Source organism: Tyto alba, unplaced genomic scaffold, assembly GCF_018691265.1.
Source record: "Tyto alba isolate M040663 unplaced genomic scaffold, T.alba_DEE_v4.0 Super-Scaffold_8, whole genome shotgun sequence".
NCBI classification, from domain to species: domain Eukaryota; kingdom Metazoa; phylum Chordata; class Aves; order Strigiformes; family Tytonidae; genus Tyto; species Tyto alba.
In genome coordinates this window covers 15,273,570-15,282,874 of record NW_024881329.1, presented here as the reverse complement: position 1 = coordinate 15,282,874, position 9,305 = coordinate 15,273,570, and positions in this window count along the sequence as shown.

The following is a 9,305-nucleotide window of genomic DNA, read 5'->3' as shown; positions in this document are numbered from 1 at the left end:
TCAAGCTGAAGCTAAAAACATGATGTCACAAACTTCATTTCCACTCAGCTTTGAAACTGAGTCATTCAGGGCGCCTGGAGCCCCAGACTGATTGTCACTGATCTTCTAGCCTTTGCCTCCAAATAACTTGAACCCTCCTAGTCTGGTTTCCTTTAAACTGGACTTCTTAATGCTTTCCCTGCGTTATATTGTAGTGTATTTTCCTTATCTTCTTGAGATGCTGTCTAGGTGCAACCTCCTACACAGTGCTTCAACTGGTCTGGGTAGTGTGTTTTTTTTTTTTTTTTAACCATCCCCCATCTATACCCTCAAAAAGAGAAAATGGTACTGTAATTGTTCATTATTTTAAAAGATTAATGTAAAGGCAGTGCATGTTTGTCTCTGCATCTGCTTTCTGTATGTGTGTATCTATATATGTGTGTCTATATTTTTTAAAAAGTGGATAAGGTGTACCACCCACACCATATGTAGAAAGTAAGGCAAGCAGATTGACTGTTTGCTTTTTGTCCCCATGCTATTGCTCCTGCAGAAATGCTTGCTTGGTTACGTGACACCAAAGGCATCGCATTGCTCTGTGGTTGCTTGTTCTTTGGAAACTAATGGACACTCTTGCAGTTGGCTCTTTTAAGTCAAGCACTGACTATGTACTATTGCAGTTAACGGCCAAGGACTAAAATTCACCAGTAGCTTACGCGAAGGGGAATTATCAGAAGACTGTATGCCTGGTCAAGCACAGCTCAGTCCTGTTTGGTTTTTTAAAGTTGTTTTGGATATATCCAACAAAATAATTTCTGGGGATGAGTACTCATATAGAGAAATAATTAGCATGAAGGTTCAACCATGAAGTTTACTTGACATAATCAAGCCCTTAATAACCTGTGGTCCCGAATAAACCTGATGAACTGAAATTTTGAGAGACATCGAAGTGTAATGCTGCATGTGGAGAAAAATGGCTGAGAAGGGCTGAGTTGAGGAGTATGAGATGTAACTTTGCTGTGCTGTCAAGCATATTATTTTATTTGATTTACAGCTTGCTTTTTACAAGTAAGCTGTATCTTGCCATATGTGTTGAACACTAAAAAGATACTGCCCAATTTCTTTATATTCAACATTTTTTTAGAAATCTGGACACTGTTATTAGATACAGTACTCTGAGAATGTCTTAGTAATGCTATGCCATGGCAATAACAGGTTTTTGTTTGATATTCTTCTGTGAACTCATTGAAGGATTGCGTTTTCTTCCATTTGCATTGTCCTAGCATCTTATTTGTACTTGTCTATTCTTTGTCTTATGTATTTGAATTCTTAAGCGTACCTGTGATATACATTCTTGGTTCCTCAAACCAATTTGCATTGAACTGTATTCCACATCATCTTTTAACAAAGCTGAACATGCTGTGCAAGATGAGATTTCTTGAGAAATAACTGTCTACTTACTTCTGCATCATCTACAAGGCTTATAACAACTGTATTTCTATCCTTTTCCATAGGATTCGTAAAGATAATTAAAGTACTATTTCAAAATAAATTTCCAAGGGACCTTCTTTAGAATAGCCTTGATTCAATTATACTTTGATATTTTCCACTTCTGTTTTTGCTAATCTATCAATTAAGTATTTATTAATGAATGTAATAATAACAATTTCAGTCAGCATTTATTACAGTGCAGAAATTATTGTTGTACAAGACCAGATTTATTAACATATTAAGACACTTATCTCCACAATAAACACTAATTCTGAATCAGAACAGCTCTGAAATTAAGGCTCAATGGGTATTCTTTACCGATTAAAACAACCTCTGGAAGCTAAGTGATTTTCTTCAAAGCTTATTTCTTCCAGGATAAGAACAGTGAAATTTCCACTGATTGGAGGTATAAGTAAATTAGAATGCCCTGTTCTGAATTAGCTTAGCTTGGAATCAGACTTCATTTATGGTTTTAATTACACTAATATTAATTAGTTGAAATAATAACCTTCTCTAAAATATTCTTCCATTTAGGTTACTGACTCAGCAAAGCAATTTCATCAACCAAACTTAGTTTTGAAGGAAGAAATCAGCTTTGTTTAACGAAACCTCTTTGTTCTAATGTGTCACCATCTGTTTATCTGTGTAGGAGGAATTGGGCAATACTATCAGGAGACATCTCAATAAAAAACATAGATGCAATTTTTTTAGCTTTCTATTTAAGGATCTTTTCTGCAGTTGCAAAAGAAAAATAAGAATGAGCATGTTATTTCTGTAATAAAAGCTAAATTTGGACACCTTTGGTTTAGTTTGTGTGTCTGTATGCTGCCTACATGTGTCTACGTGGTTTGGTGTGCATATGCTTGATGTTGGTGATACTTGCAAACGAGTAAGATGTATTGTCCCAGACTTTCTATGCCTGCTTCTGAAATTGTTTCATAAAGGATGAAAAAGCTTTTTGCCAAAAGTCACTCAGTTCATTTTTTAAAAAGAAAAAAAAAGGATATAAAGTCACAGAAAGATGTTTATGAGAATTTTCAAAATCACTTAAGCGCTTCATTTTTTGAAATCTGGTAATATGTCTAGTCCCTTTAAAAATCTTAATAGATTCTAAGATTGAAGATAAACAATGAAATTCCGATTAAAACTGGCTTTCCACTTTACTTTTTTGATGTTTTCTTCAGCTTTAGGTGATCTTTTGTTCCTGTTTAATGAAAGAGGATTATAGGTGAATGAAAAAGGAATATACAGGCAGATTGTTCTGGTGCCTGCCAAACTTTCAGTGAAACTGCTTCTTTCGGTATAGCTGGGTAAGAGCCTGGGGAAACTGATGAAAATTCATCTTACAAAAAGCAGATCCACTTCTGTAGTTTGTATGTATTATGGAGTATACTTTTTCTCTCTCTCTCTCTTTTTTTTTTTTTGTTGTTTTTTTTCAGGTGTGTGAGTTTATTTTGGGGTTTTTGTGAAAGCTTGCTGTGAGGGGTCTGGATAAATCAAAAGCAGGAAGGATTGAGAGATAACTGTTGGGAGCTGTTGGATTGTTCTGGCAGCAGAGATGTTGGGCTCCGCTCTGTGCATGCTCTTTGGAGGCTAAGAAGTCGATTCAGGGTATCAGTTGGTGTTAGTAATAATATAACTGAAATATTTTCTTTAAAAATAGGGAAGCTGCTGATTGACCTGTCTTATGACACAGTGATATAGGATCATTGCAAGACAAATTAAAATAGGGCTTTTTTTGTCAAGAAAATAGAATTGGTCAGTCAGCCCTACCTAGCAGCTTTTTTTTTAATATTGTTTTTTAAATTAAAAAAAAAGTATTTATCATATGTGTTTTGTCCCTACGGATAGTTATGGGAACTATTTGAAGTAGATTACTGGGCCACTCATGCTAAGCAAGTAAAATACAAACCCCTTCACCTATTTAGTGCATTACAATATCTGTACTGCCATTAAATTGTAGTAAAGTACAATTTTACAAAATACAAAAGTACAAAGTGAGAGCAGGTGTTCTTGTAATCATATTTCAAGCTGAAAACTCTTAATAAAATGACTTTGGGAATGTAAGTTACATAAAAACATTAATACATTTCCTATGTTTGGATAAATCTGCAATGGCAAATAGGTGAATTTGTCATTGTGAGGAAATTTCAGTAAACTGACTTAATTTTTAGGTGAACCATATTGGGTTACAATAACCAAGTTTATGAAAAACTGGAATCAGTGTTACGTTCCCTTAAAACGTTACTGAACAGCAGCTGATGGAGAAATCCTCATAGTCACCTAATCTTTATTCTTGTCTCTTTTGAAACACAATGTGCTGAGCATAAAGGTCAGCTTTATCTACTTTGAAGTGATTGAAATTCAATTAAATATGCTGTTATAATCAGAAGAAGAACAAGATGTACTTTCCTCTTTCTGGAATCCTACCCTGTTTCTAAAAAAGAGCACAGTTTATAGAGAAGCAACTGAATGAATACTATTGTCTCCTATTTTTTTAATTAAAATTCTTTATGTGATGATTCAAGAACTTTAACTTCTGAGATGCACAACAAATACAAAGTCAGTGGGATAACACCAAATGAAGGTAGCTGGACTAGTCCTCTTGTGCAGCGGAGCTGGGATGAGCTGTCTTGGTTACAACCAAACTTTTTCATCCCACTTCTTTCCACTATTACCACGAGAGAAAATAGTTTTAAGCAAACCAAACCAGTTCAACAAAGAAGGTGTCTTGGCAGCAAAACCCCCATGAAAGAAATGGTTCAGAGCAGGTTTATAATTTGTTGGGCCTCAAAGAAAATTTTAGGAATAAAAGAGATGAATTCCTGTGAGAAATTGTGAGCATCTGAGCATTTTTAAAAACCAAATAGATAATTTCAAAATTAGAGATGAGATTTCTATCTCAGAACTATGTAAATGGCGTAATACTTTTGTAATTTTGCTGATATTTTAAATATTAATTAGGCACATATATTCTGTTTAGATATTCTTGGAAAACTGAATTACAGGAACTGCAAACCTTCTATTAATTGAAACATTTGTATACATTGAGACAAATCAAGGTCAACACTGTTTCTGGCAAAATGCTGCCTTTATGAATATTCAAAAATCACGTAATAATTTTACTAATACTAGTGACTATTTTTTGTAAACCCTGTTAAAGCAAATTATCCAATAGAAGATTTGGTATTTACAGGACTGTTCAGACTTGTTGTATACACAGCTATTTTGTCAGAGGAGACATCCAATTAATATTCATATATAACACTGTATTACTTCATACACAGAATCAGGAAAAGGAATAATAGAACGTTAATTTTTTGTCTTTTTTTTTTTTTTAAAAAAAATACATTTACTTCAGATCCCAGCTGGAGCTGTGGTTATTTAGGATGGTAAGAGAAAGTTCTGGTCTTTGGGAAAATTAGTGATCATTTTTATAAGAATGGGTCTTATTTGGACAATGCCTATTATTTTTTATTTTATTTCATTTTTGGCTCTGAACAAATATCTGAAAACTAGCTACTACTGGAAAAAGCACTGCAGACACTGCAGTGACTCAGACCTCCTTTGTGAATGATATCTATATTCCATCTCAAATGTTCCTCGATTTCATCACTCAGCATTCTTATTTTACATGTAATTTATGATCATGAGGTAAAACTAGTTATAGAGAAAGATGCTGGAGTTGTTAATATTGAAAAGCTACAAGCTCATTCAAAAAGAGTCCTTGGTGTATTTCCAGATAAGACCTTCCCTGGAACATAATAATTTTTAAATTACCCTACAGGAAAGAATACTATCTAGATTACCAAGCATAAGTAAAATTTTTCAGTCAAGTATCTGGATTCAGGAAAAGTAGTGGAAGTAGCAACAAATGCATAATAACAGTAATCCTTCTACTGTGCATAAAAAAAGACACAAAAATTACTATCTGGAACAAGGCAGCAATCTCAAACTGCGTTATGATGTCCAGTCCAGTTGCAAACACAAAACACCAGCTTCAGGATGGACACATTTTTTAACACAGAGAGGAAGAAGACATTAAAGAGATTTTCACTAATGAAGATAAGAAATATTATATATTTTCTTTTAGTCCCATGGTCATTAAATATTTGGTGTTTTTTTTTTACATGAAAACATTTTTTCTTAATAAATGAAGTGACACTGCTTAAAATTCAAAAAGTGCTCTGAACTAAGTATGGAGGGAAATTGGACAGAGTATATGCAAAATATGCAGTGATCAGAGTGCTTTATTACTCTGGCAACTAAAGAAAATTAAGATATTTCTGTATCTGGTTTAGAAAAAAAAAATATCTGTAAGCACTATGGAAAAACACAAGCGAAAGAGCCGTTTCTTCTTGTCTTGAGACTTTTTAATCTTCAAACACTTTGGCTTGAAAAAGTTTCTCCCTTGTGACAAGCAGGCAGACAAGAACCAGAGCAACAGCTGTGTTGGCCTAATAAAAAGTGAAGAGCTGCTACATTTACAGTACACTGAGAAGTGCAGAGAAATTAATGCAAAGATTGTACAGGGCACTGCTGCAACCCCCAGAGAGGTGCTCCTGGGAGCAGCAATCAGCTACTCGGCATTACCCTCTCTGCAGAAGGAGAGCAGAAGTGTTCTGCGTTTGAAGCTTCTGATGTTCCTCTCGGTGCTCCAGTGTGAAAGCTGAGGGAGGAGAAGACGACGGCACATTTGGGATCGCTGCCCTGCCACCACTGCCACAGCAGGAGCGAGTGCAGAATCTGAAGGAGAAAGAAAATAAAGCCCCAAACCTGCAGGAATGAAGATGCCAAGGAGGCTGGGGACTCACTGCAGCCCTTGCCCAGGGGGAGTGTGTCGGGGAGGCAGGGATCCCCTGTGCTGTGTCGCAGTGGTTCTGGAGAAAGGTGCATGAAGTCGAAGACCAAGTTTTTCCAACTATAGCAATGAGCCCTGGGCCAGTCTTGGTACTATTGTACCTCTGTGGGCTGGTGCAATTAAATTATCTGCAGTAGTTGGAGCAAATAGGAAATTACTCAAGCCAGACAGCTAGCATTTCAAACTTGAATAAATCTTACATGCTTTACAGAGAATAATTCAGCTATGCAGGCTTTGAAATGAAAGTGTTATATAAATTGGAGGTAATGGGACAAGCTAGATGTTTCAGAATACCTGAAAGAGCTTTCTCAAATTTGGCATTAGTATCTTGACAAGTATTTGGGAGCTACTGTTTATAAATAACCAGTATCTGAAAAATGTGCCTAAATGGGTTGGCATCTTCAGAAAAACATTTATATTTATGTAATTGCTCTCAGACGTATAAGACATGAACTCAATATACACTTTAATGTTCTCTGTATCTCTTATATTCATCCATCAGAAGAAAACAGCCTCCTCACCCACCTCTGATGTCTCCTCTGAAATGTAAAAGACCCATTTGTGCACCATAGATGTGTATTTATTTGTGCTTTTCTGACAACTTTGCAAACAGTTGGTATTCCCTGGGTCACTCCCCAGGGAGCCAGAGGATGATTTGGAGCAGCAGTTAGCTGGTGGGAAGAGTGAGGCAGAGGCAGGTGCAGCATCCAGCGTGGTGTTGCATAGGAGGTCTCTAGTAGAACTGGGAATAAAACGTAGCTGTCTTTGCTCGGGGATCTCTGTGGCATTTGAAACATCAGTGCACACATGGGAGCATTACAGGCTAATGGGACTGACAGTTAAAATAATCCACTGATTTTGAGGCAAGCATTCAAGTAATGTGTCAGTCTGATGGGTCTGAAATTTAACGAATAGAAAGGTTTTCTATTGTATTCCTCTACCCCGCCCCACCTTCCCCAAGGCTTTCAGACTTAGTCTTCTATTTCCAATTTACTACTTCAAACCTTTGTTGAAAGCAGCATATATTTTTATTATGAATTAACAGTTCTGGGGGTTGAGAACAGCCTTTGCAATGTTTCTTCCTGTTTTAATCTATTGGACGGTATTTCTGACTATATCTCCTGAAAAATGACATTGCATGTTTGAGTAACTTTCATGAGGGAGTTGCGAAATACCGTCTGTGATATATTGCTTCCAAAAAAAAGGCAAATTAGAGTGAAGTGGACTGAGTGGTGTAAATTTTTGGCTCTGCATGAAATGGGTTGAAAAAAAAATTTTTTTGAGTATGGATGAAGGATCTTCCATATGAGTGCCAGTCCTTGGCCCATTTCTTGTAAAGAAGATGAGTGGTTTGAGGTCTTTTTGTTTCTAACTGCTCAGGTTTTGGGATCACTGAAATACCCTTCAGACTATCCGGAGCAGGATCTATGCACAGCCAGCTGGTTAAATGGGCTTTTCATTTGGTTTGCTGGCTGAGCAGCGAAGAAGCAATCGTAGGGTGAGTAGCTGGCCCATTAATTCATCACATCGTTACTGGAGTGTGCACCTTGAGTTTTGAGAGACATGTTAATGTTAATGATCTGCCATTTTTCATTATGATAAATGAAAACCCTCTGCATGTAGAGCTTGTCTGAAGAGAGAGTCTCTGAAGGAAAGCGTCACTTCAGTGTTTCACATTTATTCTCCCTCACTGATTCCCAGACAAAATCTATTGAATTACAGTACAAAAAATATGACATTGTGTTTTAACTGTGAGCTTCACCTGAATCTGGGGATCAGTCCCCAGACTTTTGGCATTATGGATTAACAATGACGATAAGGGCTGTCGCAGAAGCACTGGTAATTCTGATAATCACATTAAAAAGAAAGGAGGCCAGCTTGTTCTTGTTCATCCAGTCTGGCTCTGCAGAGCAGACAGCAGGAAGAGCTCATTTGCTCTTTTTTATAAATAAAGCAATTACAGCAGGAGTAGAGTGATAAGTTGTAGTGAATAATAGATTCAAGTATATATATTTATGTGTAATCTTTTTTTCTGTTCAAAAATTGTTTGCAGTACATTTTTTTTCATTTTTTTTTTGTTTTGTTTGGGGCTTTTTTTTGAGCGGTGTGTGTGTTTTGTTTTGGTTTATTTTTTTAGTCCAGATTACCTGCAAAATAAATTGAACTGATTCTTGGTTTGATGATGTGACATTAGAATGAAGTTTTTACACAGAGAAAATTCCTCTGCACCTGGTTAAGATGTCCTTTTTGCAAGCATATGCACTATAATTTCATATAAAATGCTCCAGAGGCGTAGCTCAGATGATCATGCTTCAGAAAAGCAGAGGAGCATGTGCCTGAGCTGGTTCTGGTAGTCCTAATAACAATTTGACTTGGAGCTGAAATGAATAATTTTGTTGAGCAAAGGTCTGTGGAAATGTTTTATAATACTATTTGCAGCTGCAGGGATGTTATCACGTAGGATGGAAGATAGATATGTGGGTATCAGACAGGTTGGAATCCAGTCAACGCTGTTTAATGTACTGAATAATACTTTGCAGTTATTTCTCAACAGATGACCACACCTTGCTACTCTTTTCAAGCATTAACTTGTTCCAAAAAGCAGTGATCAAATGAAAAAACCTTTATGACTGTTAAAAATACTGGGCTGGAATGCAGAACTGGGTTCTTTCCATACTGATACTATTTTGCTTTCTCTTTCCTGAAAGCAAAGATCATTTGTCTCTGTGAACCATTCAGCCACCTATTGATAAAAAGTGATTTTTAAGGGCTCAGGATTTAAGATTTCTAGAAAACTATGCAGAATTTACAGTTTCTTAAGACAAATACAATGCATATCCTTAAGATACATTTCCCAAAATTTTGAAATTAGTAAAATACGTAATATCCACAGGCATCAGAAACTCAGACATAATCTTTTCTCAATTCTGCAAAGGTGGTGGTGGATGTACAGAGAACAAGAAGTAATTTTCTGACA